Source organism: Procambarus clarkii, chromosome 54 (genome assembly GCF_040958095.1).
Source record: "Procambarus clarkii isolate CNS0578487 chromosome 54, FALCON_Pclarkii_2.0, whole genome shotgun sequence".
Taxonomy (NCBI): Eukaryota; Metazoa; Arthropoda; class Malacostraca; order Decapoda; family Cambaridae; genus Procambarus; species Procambarus clarkii.
The window spans coordinates 4,113,025-4,128,403 of NC_091203.1; the positions used below are offsets into that span (position 1 = coordinate 4,113,025).

General features: G+C 44.2%; 1 protein-coding gene across 1 annotated transcript in view; it reads left to right on the plus strand.

Annotated features, from left to right (window-relative positions):
• The window catches only part of LOC138352596 (repetitive organellar protein-like), a 63,101-nt gene that overhangs the window by 46,086 nt on the left and 1,636 nt on the right, over window positions 1-15,379 (plus strand). The gene's annotated exons all lie outside the window — the stretch shown is intronic.

A 15,379-nucleotide genomic window follows, 5' to 3' on the forward strand; every position in this document is an offset into this window, starting at 1 on the left:
ATCATACGTTCGTAGAACCCACCTTGCCAGGGGGCTCTGGGAGCAATATATTTCCAGTGGCATTGTCGTCTCTGCAGGACTGACTGCACTTCTGGATGATTCCATACCTCTCGCAGACAGGCTTCTCCTGCTACAAAATTTGAACCATTGTCCGATATCATTAGTTTGGGACAGGATCTGCGAGCTGCAAATCTATGAAAAGCTTGGATGAAGGCTTCAGCACTCATGTCCGAAGTCACTTCTAGATGTACGCCTCGTGTGGTAGCACACGTGAAGAGGCAAATATAAGCTTTCACTGGTATCTTATCTGGATTGCCAGTGAGAAGTAAGGCTCCTGTGTAATCGATACCAGTGGTCTCAAAGGGACGAAGATGAACTACTCTTTCTTCAGGGAGTGGTGGAGGTCCTGGGTAAGGACACACTCGAGCATCATATCTTTTGCAGATCACACAGAATTTAATAATTGATTTGACTGTTTGACGACCTTGAGGAAGCCAATATTTCTGTCTAAGGTCGGTGAGAGTGTCTAACACTCCAGCATGCAAAGTACCATATTGATGGTGATGTAAAACTAGAAGTTTGGTAATGATGTGGTGACGTGGTAGAAGGATTGGATTCTTTGTATCCAGATCAATTTTGGCATGAAGCAAACGTCCTCCACACCTTAATATATTATGAGTGTTGGCATCATACCAGATACCTAGAGACTTGGTCAATTTATCTGGACGATTTTCATATTCACTTCCATATGTCTCTTGCTGTGCATGTTTGATCCAGTAGAGGATAGGATTGGGAAACTTATGTCTGATTCCTATCTTAGCAAGAAAGTCAAACACATGTGCTGTCACTCTTAATAACTTACTCAAGTTAGAATAATTGTGAGGATTAATAACTAAGATTCGATGAGGTTCTGGTTCTTTCATGGGAGTAGTGATATTGGTCACTATGACTTGTGGCTTTTGTTTGGGCCACTGACCACTAACAAGCCATGAAGGTCCATTAAACCACATCGAAGACTTGATAAGTTGTTTTAGTGTCAATCCTCGAGATAAGTAATCTACAGGATTGTCCTTAGTGGGAACATGTCTGAATTTATATCCAGCAGATAATTCATGAATTTCCCTAACACGATTAATAACGTAGGGAGTTTTATTGTTGTTGTTTCTTACCCATTGTAAGACTGCCTCATTGTCTGACCACACGACGATTTCACCAAAGTGGATATTATTGAGTGTCTTGGTTAGGCAATGAGCCAATCTTACTCCCACCAGCAATGCAGTTACTCCATTTGAGGTAAAGATCTCTTCTTAATGGGAGCAACTCTTGCTTTAGATGTGAGCAAAATTGATTCTGCACTATTGACTAAGTAGGCTGCAGCGCCATACGCTTTGCCAGAGGCATCGCAAAAAACGTGCAAATTTGTGGGCAAGTTTTGTCCTGAAGCATTACGAGGAAATTTCAAAACACCTAACTGATTGAAATCCGTTGTGAGTATCTGCCATTTATCTTGCAACTCAATTGGCAACGGATCATCCCATCCCATATGCTTCTGCCAGCATTCCTGCATTAGGAGTTTGCCCCTTATTAATATAGGACTAAGTAAGCCTAAAGGGTCAAATGGTTGACTGACATACGAGAGTAATTTTCTCATGGTAAGGGATGAATTATCGGTTTGTACTGACTTGACATTCATCTCGTCAGTACTTGTGTTCCATTCCACACCCAGAACTTTTAATTGATTAGGTACCTGATAACCCGGAAACTCTTTCTCGATTATCTGGTTTAATGATTTATTATTTGAGGCCCATGATTGTAGTGGCATATTGGCTCCTAACAGCTCACGGTTAGCCTCATGGTAGATTTCTACCAAATTGGATTGATCATTTGTAGTTCCCTGGAAATTATCGACATACAAGTTGTCACTGATTTCTGCCTTATAAGAGCTATTTGACTTCCTCAAATGTGTATCTAATGTTGCTTGAAGTAGAAACGGGGAGGAAGTCGCTCTGAATAGCACTGAGGCAAAACGATAAGTTATGATATCAGTTTTAGGATCCAATGGGTCCTTAATCCAGAGAAACTTGGTGTAATTACAATCCTCCTTTTGTAAACCTACTCTAAGGAAAGCTTTACTGATATCAGCAGTATAAGCAAAAATAACAGTACGGAATCGTAATAACACATCATGTAGCCTTTGTGTTAGGCTAGTTCCCGTTTGGAGACATCCATACAAGGACTCACTGTTTGGCTTCACTTTAGCACTACAATTGAAGACAATACGTATTGGTGTCGTCAATGAATCTTTCACCACATCGTGATGGGGTAAATAGTGACCTATTTTTCGGTCATCATTATCAACAACCTCGATAAATTTTCTGTTGAGTTGTTGTTGGATTAGTTGATGATACATGTTCAGTTTGTCTGTTTGCTTCTTCAGTCGTGTTAATTGAGACTGTAATTGTGAGGCTGCCATGAAATAATTAACTGGAAGTTGTGGATGATTCAACTTCCATGGTAGTCTCACCCAGTATTGTTTATCTTTATAGACAACTGTATCCAGATATTGCTGGTAAGTCCACATATCATCAGGGCTTGGCTGTTCAGGGATAATACCTAAAGTGTCTAAATCCCACAGACGATATACAGGTGGATCAGACTCAATATCTTCAGATATTTCTCTGAAATGTAGGGGTGACTGTTCCAAGCCTAGTCACGCCACTATTGTATTGTTAGATTGTTCGTTGGTTGACGCTGGATTTTGTTGGAAAAGCACCGGTCCAGTAAGCAACTTCCCTCCAGCAGATGACAACAAATTCATTCCGTGTTGTCTGGTGCATCTCGTTATAAATTTATAATAATGGTCAGCGCCTATAAGTATTCCAACATCAGTGAGGCAGTCAGAATTTATTTTGTAGTCTGCTAGCCTCATGCGGTTTCGTTTAAGATATTTCGCAGTGCGAGCTAACCCTGTGACCTGCAGGTCTGTAGGAAGTTTGTCTACTACTACCGCTTGTATTGGTCTAGTGGAAGATCCAAGTCTCACTAATACCTTAACTACTTGGTATTCACGAGGTCCACTATTAGTCAAGAAACCAGAAATATTCAATCTCACACTTTTGGCAGGTTTTAATTTTAACTGCTCGACTAATTGTTGTGTAATGAAGGTTTTCTGTGATACTTGATCAAAAAGACCTCTAGTGTTAACTCTAGATTTCCTGTTAATTAATCTAAGTTGAGCTGTAGGCAGAGTGGTATTATTGCCTGACTCAGTAGCAAGTACATTTATTTCTTGATGTACCTTGCAATATTGTACTGTGGTAGAATTCGTGGAATTCTCCCCAGTTGTCATGGATTGGGTAGAAGTTTTTCTACATAAGGCATAATGATGTATACCTTTGTTGCATCTACTGCATGAACGTAGTTGCACTACACATTTACTAAGATCATGAGAGCCCATGCACTTGGTGCACCTGTGTATTTCTTGTAACCGTTTAATCCTGGTATTAAAGTTAGGATAAACAGTGCGTTGGTAGGTGGCATGTTCTTGACTACAGAACAGACACCTTATCTCTCTGGTTGACTTTGTCCCTTTAGTAGACAAGTCATTGGTTACACCAGAAGGAGAATTAAACCTCACTTCGCTGGAAGACAGAAGAGTTAGGGGGGACATGATCACCACATTCAAGACTCTGAAGGGAATTGATAGGGTAGATAAAGACAGTCTATTTAACACAAGGGGAACACGCACAAGGGGACACAGGTGGAAACTGAGTGCCCAAATGAGCCACAGAGATATTAGAAAGAACTTTTTTAGTGTCAGAGTGGTTGGCAAATGGAATGCATTAGGAAGTGATGTGGTGGAGGCTGACTCCATACACAGTTTCAAGTGTAGATATGATAGAGCCCAATAGTCTCAGGAATCTGTACACCTGTTGATTGACGGTTGAGAGGCGGGACCAAAGAGCCAGAGCTCAACCCCCGCAAACACAACTAGGTGAGTACACACACACACACACACACACACACACACACACACACACACACACACACACACACACACACACACACACACACACACACACACACATACACACACACACACATACACACACACACACACACACAGTGTGTGTGTGTGACCAGACCGAACCAAAGCTACTACACAGTCACATCAGAAGGAAAACAACAGTGAAAGAACAGGTATTGAAACTTCGAACAGGCGAGGACGGGTATACTGAGAATGACAGGGAGGTGTGTGAAGAACTCAACAAGAGGTTCCAGGAGGTCTTCACAATAGAACAATGTGAGGTCACTGTGCTAAGAGAAAGGGAGGTAAACCAGGTGGCCTTGGAAGAGTTCGAAATTATGAGAGAGGGGGTCAAGAGGAACCTGCTGGATCTGGATGTTAGAAAAGCTGTTGGTCCAGATGGGATCTCACCATGGATACTGAAAGAGTGTGCAGAGGCACTTTGCTTGCCACTCTCCATAGTGTATAGTAAGTCACTGGAGATGGGAGACCTACCAGAAATATGGAAGACGGCGAATGTGGTCCCAATATACAAAAAGGGCGACAGGCAAGAGGCACTGAACTACAGGCCAGTGTCCTTGACTTGTATACCATGCAAGGTGATGGAGAAGATCGTGAGAAAAAACCTGGTAACACATCTGGAGAGATGGGACTTCGTGACAAATCGCCAACATGGGTTAAGGGCGGGTAAATCTTGCTTTACAGGCTTGATAGAATTTTACGATCAGGTGACAAAGATTAAGCAAGAAAGAGAGGGCTGGGCGGACTGCATTTTCTTGGATTGTCGGAAAGCCTTTGACACAGTACCGCATAAGAGGCTGGTACATAAGCTGGAGAGACAGGCAGGTGTAGCTGGTAAGGTACTCCAGTGGATAAGGGAGTATCTAAGCAATAGGAAGCAAAGAGTTACGGTGAGGGGTGAGACCTCCGATTGGCGTGAAGTCACCAGTGGAGTCCCACAGGGCTCTGTACTCAGTCCTATCTTGTTTCTGATATATGTAAATGATCTCCCGGAGGGTATCGATTCATTTCTCTCAATGTTTGCGGACAATGCTAAAATTATGAGAAGGATTAAAACAGAAGAGGACTGTTTGAGGCTTCACGAAGACCTAGACAAGCTGAAGGAATGGTCGAACAAATGGTTGTTAGAGTTTAACCCAACCAAATGTAATGTAATGAAGATAGGCATAGGGAGCAGTAGGCCAGATACAAGGTATCATCTGCGAGTGGAAATTCTTCAGGAGTCAGAGAAGGAAAAAGACTTGGGGGTTGATATCACGCCAGACCTGTCTCCTGTAGCACATATCAAGCGGATAACATCAGCGGCATATGCCAGGCTGGCCAACATATGAACGGCATTCAGAAACTTGTGTAAAGAATCATTCAGAACTTTGTATACCACATATGTCAGGCCAATCCTGGAGTATGCAGCCCCAGCATGGAGTCCATATCTAGTCAAGGATAAGACTAAACTGGAAAAGGTTCAAAGGTTTGCCACCAGACTAGTATCCGAGCTGAGAGGTATGAGCTACGAGGAGAGACTATGGGAATTGAACCTCACTTCGCTGGAAGACAGAAGAGTTAGGGGGAACATGATCACCACATTCAAGATTCTGAAGGGAATTGATAGGGTAGATAAAGACAGTCTATTTAACACAAGGGGAACACGCACAAGGGGACACAGGTGGAAACTGAGTGCCCAAATGAGCCACAGAGATATTAGAAAGAACTTTTTTAGTGTGAGAGTGGTTGACAAATGGAATGCATTATGAAGTGATGTGGTGGAGGCTGACTCCATACACAGTTTCAAGTGTAGATATGATAGAGCCCAATAGGCTCAGGAATCTGTACACCTGTTGATTGACGGTTGAGAGGCGGGACCAAAGAGCCAGAGCTCAATCCCCGCAAACACAACTAGGTGAGTACACACACACACACACACACACACACACACACACACACACACACACACACACACACACATACACACACGCACGCACGCACGCACGCACGCGCGCGCGTGCGCGCACACACACACACTCACACCCAGCTCCAAACGCAAACCATCCCTCAGGGTGTTGGTAATTTTCCTGTTGAGGGGAATCTTACAATACAACCCTCATTTGCAGAGTTACTTAAAAAGAACCTTGAAGCTAGGTCTGCAGTAAGGGAAGTTGCCATGGAAGTGGCTTCTTCTCTGGAACAGCTAGATGTAAGAGCCGGCTGATAGAGAGAAAAAGAGCAGTAGTAGTATCAGTCGTTAAGGTACAAACAGGGAGCAGCCCAAAGGAGCGGAGAGATAAGGACAAAAACATAGTTACCGAGATCCTTAAAGAGGTAAGGATGGAGAGAACTGACCAAAATGTTGAAAAGGTTTTCAGGCTTGGTAAGTACAACAAGGACAGAGACCGATTGATAAAGGTGGTATTCACGAGCGAGAACATGAAAGACGATCTTTTAGCAAGGAAGAGCGGTCTAGCAAATGCACAGAAGTTCAGAAAAGTATTCCTGCAGAGGGATATGACAATGAACGAAAGAAAGCGGGCAGCAGACGCAAGGAAGGAGCGCAGGGAGAGAGAAAAGAATCAGAGAACCACAACCCAAACCCTACAATCCTAGAGGGGAGTGGGGAACCATCCTCAAACAGTGCTGTGGTGTTTGTGTGTTACTGAGGAAGTCTTGGTTGTAAGGTTGATGTAAAGTCATGACTTGGTTACTGACTTTAATACTTAATATGATTACATGACTAGTAGCTACCAAGCTTGGTGGGCGTCCTGTACGCTCTATTGTTTACCTCCTCCTGGCGTCTCAGCCGCCGCACATAGAAAACGGATGGTACCATTTTCTGTGAACATGACATCCCTCCTTTTCTTTAAAAAGAATGAATACAGGATGTCTACCATGCTTGTAGCACAAAGCAAAGTTATTGACACAAAGTAAGTTATTACCATATCAAGAGATACTGCATACATTTAACATTAATTAAGCACACAAAGAATTTAAACAACTTAATCTTTTCCACAAAGGATTTCAATGTTAAAAATACATATGCAATGTTAAACAACATGAAAGAAACTGTAATACAAAGTTACAAAATATTGAATGAGATATCTGCATTATTCAAACAATATTAAATTTAGTTCAGCATGACAAGTAAATATTTTGCATTACATAGGAACACAATTAATCATCAAATCGTGAAGGGCGTTTAACATGACGTTTAGGACGAGAGTCCTTAAATGCAATAACATCCCTTGATGAATTGTTTGTAGGGTTATAACTATTTTTTTCTTTTTCTTTTGCACGACTTTGCACTTCATCATTTTCTACACTAGTTGGAATCACTTTGAAATAGGCCATATTACGTGTTATACTATGATCTCTATTACTCGCTGTTACCATAGTTCCTTTTACACTAATCACTTTATATGGTTTTGTATCATACGGCATATCTAGCTTTCCCTCTTTTTTCTTTTTAACGAGAACAGTATCTCCAGCCTTTATGAATTGTTCCTTTGCACGTTGATCATGAGCAATTTTCATTTTGCCCTTGGCTAGTGCATCCTTCTCAGCGAGACGTTTATCCGTTACCTCGGCTGGCATGACGGGTAGTGCGATTCTCATAGGACGTCCAAATAAAAGTTCTCCAGGCGACTTGCCCAGTGTTCCATGTGGTGTTGCACGGTAGTTCCTGAGAAAAGCATACATAGCTTGTTTCCAGGATCGTCCTTCGGCATGAGCACAGCGTACCGCTTTCATGAGAGGTTGCATGAATCTCTCAACTTCTCCATTTGCTTGAGGATGTAGTGGCATCACACGGTTGTGTTTGAATCCAATATGCTCAGAAAAGTTGACGAAGTCTTGTCCATTGAATGGCGGTCCATTGTCTGTCTTGACAACTTCAGGAATGCCAAAGTTTGAAAAGATCTTGTCGAGTTTCGGGATGACAGCCTTTGCAGATGTGGAAGTGATGATTTCTACTTCTGGATAACGTGAGTGATCATCAATGACTACCATCAAGTACTCTCCAGTTGGTAGTGGTCCGCAGAAGTCCATCGATACTTCCGTCCATGGTGCAGCAGGTAGTGGTGAAGGTTGTAGAGGTGTTGGTCTTGAAGTATCCACTGCAGCTTGGCAAGGGACACAGGCATCATGCATATCCTTTGCTTGACGATCAATGCCAGGAAACCACACCTTTTCTCGTAGCAGCTGTTTCGTCCTAACAAGACCTTGGTGTCCTTGATGTGCAAGCTTCAGAGCACGTTGCTGGAGAACAGCTGGAATCACGATACGAGTACCTCGCAGCACAGTGTCGCGTTGTTGCGTAACACTTAATTCTGTCTGGATGCGTTCAAGTGCTTTGAATGCATCTTGGTCAACTCCTGAGGGTGGGATGCGTGGAAACTTTTTCTTAGTCAATGCATCCACTGTTGCTTGCAGAGTTGGGTCCTCTAGGGTTGCAGTACGGATTTCATCAAGAGTAAGAGCCTTAGGGACTGCATCACAGGTTACAGAGTGTACATATTCCTCGGCAACTTGCTGATGCTTGGTGATGGTGAAACTGTTTGCAGGATGTCGACTGATGTAATCAGCGGGATTGCCTGCACCCGGCTTGTATTTCACCGTAAAGTTGTATGGTTGCAGACGAAGAGCCCATCTCTCAATGCGAGCTGGTGGTTTGGACTTTGGATTATTGAAGATGGTCTCCAACGGTTTGTGGTCAGTGACTATCGTGGTGAAGGGTGCACCAAGCAGATACACATTGAAGTGTTCACAGCCCCATACAAGAGCAAGAGCTTCCTTCTCTGTCTGACTGTATCGTTGCTCAACATCTGTGAGAGAACGGCTGGCGTAGGCAATTACTACTCTGGAATCTGGTTGACCAGGTTTGTGTTGGGCTAACACAGCACCTAAACGAACAGGACTAGCATCCACCGTTAACTCAGTGTCCATTGATGGATCAAAGTATGCAGCAGTCGCATTCTCTACTAGTGCATCTTTCACGGCATCAAATGCATTTTGCTCGATATCGCTCCAGTACCATGATGCATTTTTCTTCAGGAGCTCACGTAGAGGCTTTGTAATGGTAGCAAAATCTGGAATGAAGCGAGAACAGTAGTTTGCCATTCCCAGAAAACTATGTACTTCAGTGGACGTTGAAGGAGGTGCAGCATTCTTGATATCTGCAACTTTCTTAGGATCTGGAGACAGACCTTTGTCACTAAGTACATGTCCAAAGAATTCAATTTTATGTTGATTGAACTCACACTTTGCTCGGCTTAGCGTCAAATTCTTTTCTCGTAAGCGTTGCAATGTTGCACGAAGAGCTTTGTCGTGTTCAGCTTGGGTACGGCCATAAACAATGATGTCATCAGACATGTTGTCAGCATTAGGTATATCTTGCAATACCTGGCTGATGATGTGCTGGAATACCTCGGCAGCACTGTTGATACCAAAACTCAGGCGCTTGTACCTATACAGACCTCGATGTGTCGTAAACGTTGTGATGAAGCGACTCTCATCATCAAGTTCAAGCTGATGATAGCCCTTGTTTAAATCTAACTTGCTGAATATAGTTGCACCATTCAAGCGTAGATCATATCATCTACAGTCGGTGTAGGATGGCGTTCACGCATTATTGCCTTGTTGGGAACACGCATGTCCACACAAATGCGTATCTCATCTGGATTCTTCGGCTTTGGTGGAGTGACAATTGGGCTTACCCATGGTGTTGGGCCTGTTACTGGTTCAATGATATCTAGTTCTATCAGCCTATCCAGTTCGGCATCGACTTTCTTGCGAGTATGGAATGGTTGTCGGCGATGTGGTTGGGCAACTGGAATTACATCTGGGTTGATATGCAGATGTACTTTGCTATCAGTATAACAACCTATGGATTTAAATCGATCAGAAAATTCAGCAACAATACCATCAACATTGTTTGCAGATTCCACTGCTACAGCATTAGAAAGCTGAAGTAGCCCCAATTTGGTTGAAGTCTTGTAACTGAGTAAGGACTCCTTTGCATTCCTAACAACATGGAATGTAGTAATGAGCATTGCATTCTTTGACTTAATCTCTGCAGTGAAAGTTCCAATCACTGGCAAGGCTACCTTTGAAGCATAGGCAGTGGCTCTACCATTATAGTTTTCAAGCTTTGGGAACTGTTTTTTAAATTTTTTATAGTGGCACTCAGCAATGGTGTCAATGTTTGATCCAGTGTCAATGAGAACCTTGAGACAAATACCAGCAATGTATACACCTGTCTCTGGGTTGTTTGGAAGATCATTCCATTCTGTGATTGCTTGTACTCTATAGTATAATCACATTCACTGTCATCTGAGACTGGTTGTAATGAAATGTTGTCTTGTACATTATTAACATTCTGGATATGAGGTGCAATATTGTGTTTACCACCTCGACCCCTATGACCTGATCCTCGTACAGTGCTTTTATTCATTGACTGTGGTTTTCTTTAGTGCGGAACGACACAGCACCAAAATGACCTAGTTTTCCACACTCATAGCACTTCTTACCTTGAGCAGGACAAACATTATCTTGGTGTGGGTAGTCTCCTCCACAATTGTAACATTTATTGTTGACACCCTCTGATGTGGGTCGTTGTGACTGCTTGAGCCTTGTTCCTTGACCCCAGTTGTGACGTGGTTCTCGGCTAAATTTACTGTTAGGTTTGCCATGATATCTTCTTTGATTACGATGTCCTCCCTGAACCTTACGTACCTCATCACTGTTAGTAACAGTGGCAGAACCTTTATTGCACTGCACTCCATGACACGAGCATCACGTGCAGCATCTTCCATTCGACGAGCAATATTCAGTATCTTGGTAGAGAACTTTCATCATCAACAAGTTCTAGAGCTCTTCGACGGAGACGTGTAGATGTGCATGTTTCAATTATTTGTTGTTTGATTTCTTTGTCAACATCAGCAAACTCACAATGGGCTGCTAAACCCTGCAGACGTGTGTGGTATTGATCCACAGTTTCATTAGAGAGTTGTTTTGCTCTCCTGAAATGCATAATTTCCATTGCAGTATTTTGCCTTGGATTGAAATGCTCTGTTAGTTTGGCTTTGGCAGTGTCCATAATCTTTGGCACCACCAGTGTCTTTCAGTGTGTCAAAGATGTCACAAACTCTATCACCTGCATAATGAAGTAGAAAGGCAACGCTTTCTTTCAGCACTTTTGATGTCAGAAACTATCAACAAATTTTCAAACCTTTTAAGCCATTTGACCCACCTCTGTGACAGGTTTGTCTGGTCACAGTCAGGATCAAATGCAGGAAACTGAGGTATATTTGCCATTTTTACTGAATAAATGTAAACTTATCACTTAAATGTTCCTCAGAATATTAAACACTTACTGCACTGAAAATGTTAGTCAAGAATTCACTGTAATTACTTTAATTTTGCAAAGCACACAAGCATTTTAATGCAAAAAGTTCACAACAGTGCACAATATAGCAGCAACTGACTTCTTACCTAGCCCTTGTGTACATGTGTTGTTCCTACTCACAGCAGCAGCACAGCAGTTGGCACAGCAGCAGTTGGTACAGCAGCAGTTGGTACAGCAGTTGGTACAGCAGTTGGTACAGCAGTTGGTGCAGCAGTTGGTACAGCAGTCAGTTCAGTGTGATGAATTTTGTAGCACGAAGCGTCGTTTCGTAACCAAAACATCAGGTTTTGTACACATCAAAAGCGTCGTTTCGTACACAACGTCGGCAGATTCCTCAGTACACAGTTTTCTTCAGCACAGCTTGGGTAGCACACAGCTTGGGTAGCACACAGCTTGGGTAGCACACAGCTTGGGTAGCACACAGCATAGGTTAGCACACAGCATCGGTTAGCATACAGCATCGGGTATGGCGCTCACAGCTTCTCTTCCTCCTCCAGGCAGCATGCTTCTCCCTTGTGTTTGAAACTGAACAAATACCTGCGTTCACAGTTCATCCTCGTCGCCAATGTGGTGTTTGTGTGTTACACTGAGGAAGTCTTGGTTGTAAGGTTGATGTAAAGTAATGACTTGGTTACTGACTTTAATACTTAATATGATTACATGACTAGTAGCTACCAAGCTTGGCGGGCGTCCTGTACGCTCTATTGTTTACCTCCTCCTGGCGTCTCAGCCGCCGCACATAGAAAACGGATGGTACCATTTCTGTGAACATGACAAGTGCAACAGCCACAGGGAGTGGAGCACCACCCGCACATTCTACCCAACAGACACTCTACCTGCCTCATCCCCTGACAGCCCCCCAATAAGTACCCACCAAGGGCACCTACCCCCCACCCACCCTCCTACTACTCACCCCTCTCCCAGGACCTCCCTTTTCCCCCATCCCCCAAGCCCTCCATTCTCCCCCACCCCCTAAGCCCCCCACTCTCCCCCACCCCACCTAAGCCTTCCCCTCTCCACCACTCCCCTAAACCCTCCCCTCTTCCTCACCCACCTCAGCCTTCCCTTTCCCCCCACACCCCCCAAGACCTCCCCCCCCCTTTTCTTTCCCAAAGCCCCCTTTCTCTCCCATCCCTCCAAGCCTCTCTTCCCCCCATGCCTCTCCCAAACCTCCCCATCTCCCACACCCCCCAACTTCTCACTCTCCCCTCCAACCCTCCCCCTCTCACCCATTTTTCCTACCATCCCCCTCTCCCCTCACCCCCACCCCCCCTCCCCCACCACCTCCCAGCCCTCCTCCTCCACCATCTCCCCGTATCAGTTCCTCCCAGCCCCTGCTCTCCCCAGAGCCCACAGGTCCCCCCAGAGAAGAAGCAGAAGAGAGTCAGTTTCAAGGTAATGTACTCGAACAGAGATGGGACCACAAGCAAGGCAAGTGAACTAAGGAAAAGAGCACATGAAGTGAATCCAGATGTAATCGAATTCACTGAAACAAAATTCTTAGGAATCATAACGAATGCCGTGTTCACCAGGAGTACACAGTAGTAAGGAAAGAGAGGGAGGGTAGGGGATGAGGCAGAATGGCCCTACTAATGAGAAAGGAATGGAGTTTCAAGGAGATGGCTATCCCGGGTGTGAGAGGATGGTCTCTCAAGATTATCCCACAGCTGACTTGAATTGCTCATTGCAGTGCACAGTGCACCAATCTCGTGCACAAGCCCTATCTCTGTTAACCCTAGATGGTAAACTGTCATGTTGGGTATCTGCAGGATGCCCACATAACCAGGAATATGTTTTAAAATACGGAGGCCGCCGTATGTCCAGATAGGGAGTAGATACAGGGAAGTTAAGCATCCATGCCATAGAGTCATTGGTACACAGTGGATGTGCCATCGTGAGACAGAGAGGACGCCAGCGAGGCGACAGATCTGACCTCTGGGGTCAGCCTCAACCGGGCGCATGGAGAATAACAACTGTGACATGGTCGTGACGTGTTTGTGACGTCACCTCTGCATATTGATCATTCCAATCATATTGATCATGGAATGATCAATATGATTGGTTTCCCACTCTTTTGCTGTAATGCCATTGGTCAAATTGTAATCCCTTGTGTTGTATCCCATGAGATGCCCTGCAGCCACTGGCAAGGGTATTCATGTGAGGAAGTTCGTAGCCAGTGGACATGTCTTGCTCTGTCTATCGGCCAATAGACTGAACACCGTCCATTCCTCACCATCAAGTTAAACTCAGCCTTTTTTCTATATATCAACACTCGCCCGGAATCGCGATCGTGACTATATTGTTTAGAAGCCTAGTGGACAAATCACCAGAGCGAAACAGACTGGTATCAGGTAACCCTTGGTGACAAGTTGAGATCGTTGTGAGTAACCTAGAGTGAACTATGGTAGTGCTTCCACCTAAGTAAATCTGGTTGTGACTTTTACCACAGTTTACCGCATGGTACCATATAATCAGCCGCCATCTCACACCAGAGCGTGTATCTAGCCTCTAGCCACCCTGCCTCAATGTACTATGTGACGTCACCACCTTACTCACCACCAGTGCCATCAAGTGTGTGCGTGTGTCTGTTAGACATACAGCACGCCCTCCTGCGAGTACCCTCCGTGTCAAGTACGGTTTGTGAGAAAGCCTGTCGCCAATGGTCTCACGTCAAAACGAGCGAAACCAGCTGTCAGGCCACCTACGAGTTCTTGCATAAATGTGCCTGAGTGAGTGAGTAAATAAGCCTACTTGTAAGTACATGATCTTGTTATTGTATTATTGTGTCTGTCTGTGTTGATCTGAGGGATCAACCACAGTTCTCACATTCTTATACCTGACACAGGTATAGGTGGAGACCTAGACACCCTACGGTGTATGCGTGTTTACCTGTGTGGTGTCACGACATTACACTCGTCTGTGAATGTGAGCTTCACATACGCCACACATTTAGTATTGTGTGATATTATTATTGTGCATGTTATTGCCTGTCCCATTGACAGTGCCCATTGTGATTTATTGCGCATCATCATTACCCGAGTATCCGGTTGGAACTCTTGTGATCCCTTTGCATACCGGCAGTTAGGTTTGTCATGTTAATGATTGGCTGTCAACTGTGTTAAGTTAAGTGTTTCTCCACGAGTGGATCCGAATCGATTAGCCAGATGTCAAGAGTCTCGCTAATGCAACCATTGCCTTTCTGACGCCAATCTAAAGTAAATCAAGCACCTTTTGTATTAGTGGTTAAGTTAGTAAATAAGTTACTGTTAAGCTTTATGCGGTGTTTCCGTTGAACCACTTCTGAATACTGCCAACTATTTACTCAAGCCTTCAGCTCCAGGTGTCTTCAACACCGAGTTGCCTATTATTCACTAAACTATAAATGTGATGAGGACCCTAGGAGTCCCTTAAAGTGTTAAAGCATTGAGGAGATTCCAACGATCAACGTCGACCAGGACCAGGTGAGGCTAGTTTGAGAAGAGACCCTCAAGGACTCAAACTCGACCTTGCTCCCAGGCCCTATACGGTTGCTCTCGTATTTTCTCTGCTGATTCCAACAGCTTCGTGAAGCATCTGCCACATATACATTGGCGACGTACACATTGCAGTCGGGAAAGCAAAATAGAAAACCCCACATCTGGCGCCGAACGTGATTGGCTTAGTTGGAACCAATGAGCTAGGCTGTAAAGTAAAAGTTCGCACTTAAATTTTCAAAGAAAGTTCAAAAGTGACGACCAGTATTTAGAGGACGTTTAACACCCTGTTAGGTGCACACACCACCAGTATGTCTGTGTGTGGAGAGTACAAACAACGCTACCTGTATTTTCGCTTGGCCTTGACCGCTCGTAGACCCGAGGACTACGACACTCTTACTGAGCAAGAGTGTAAGGAATGAGTGGAGTAGCACTTGAGGGCCACGGAAGAGGTGATGCTACAAG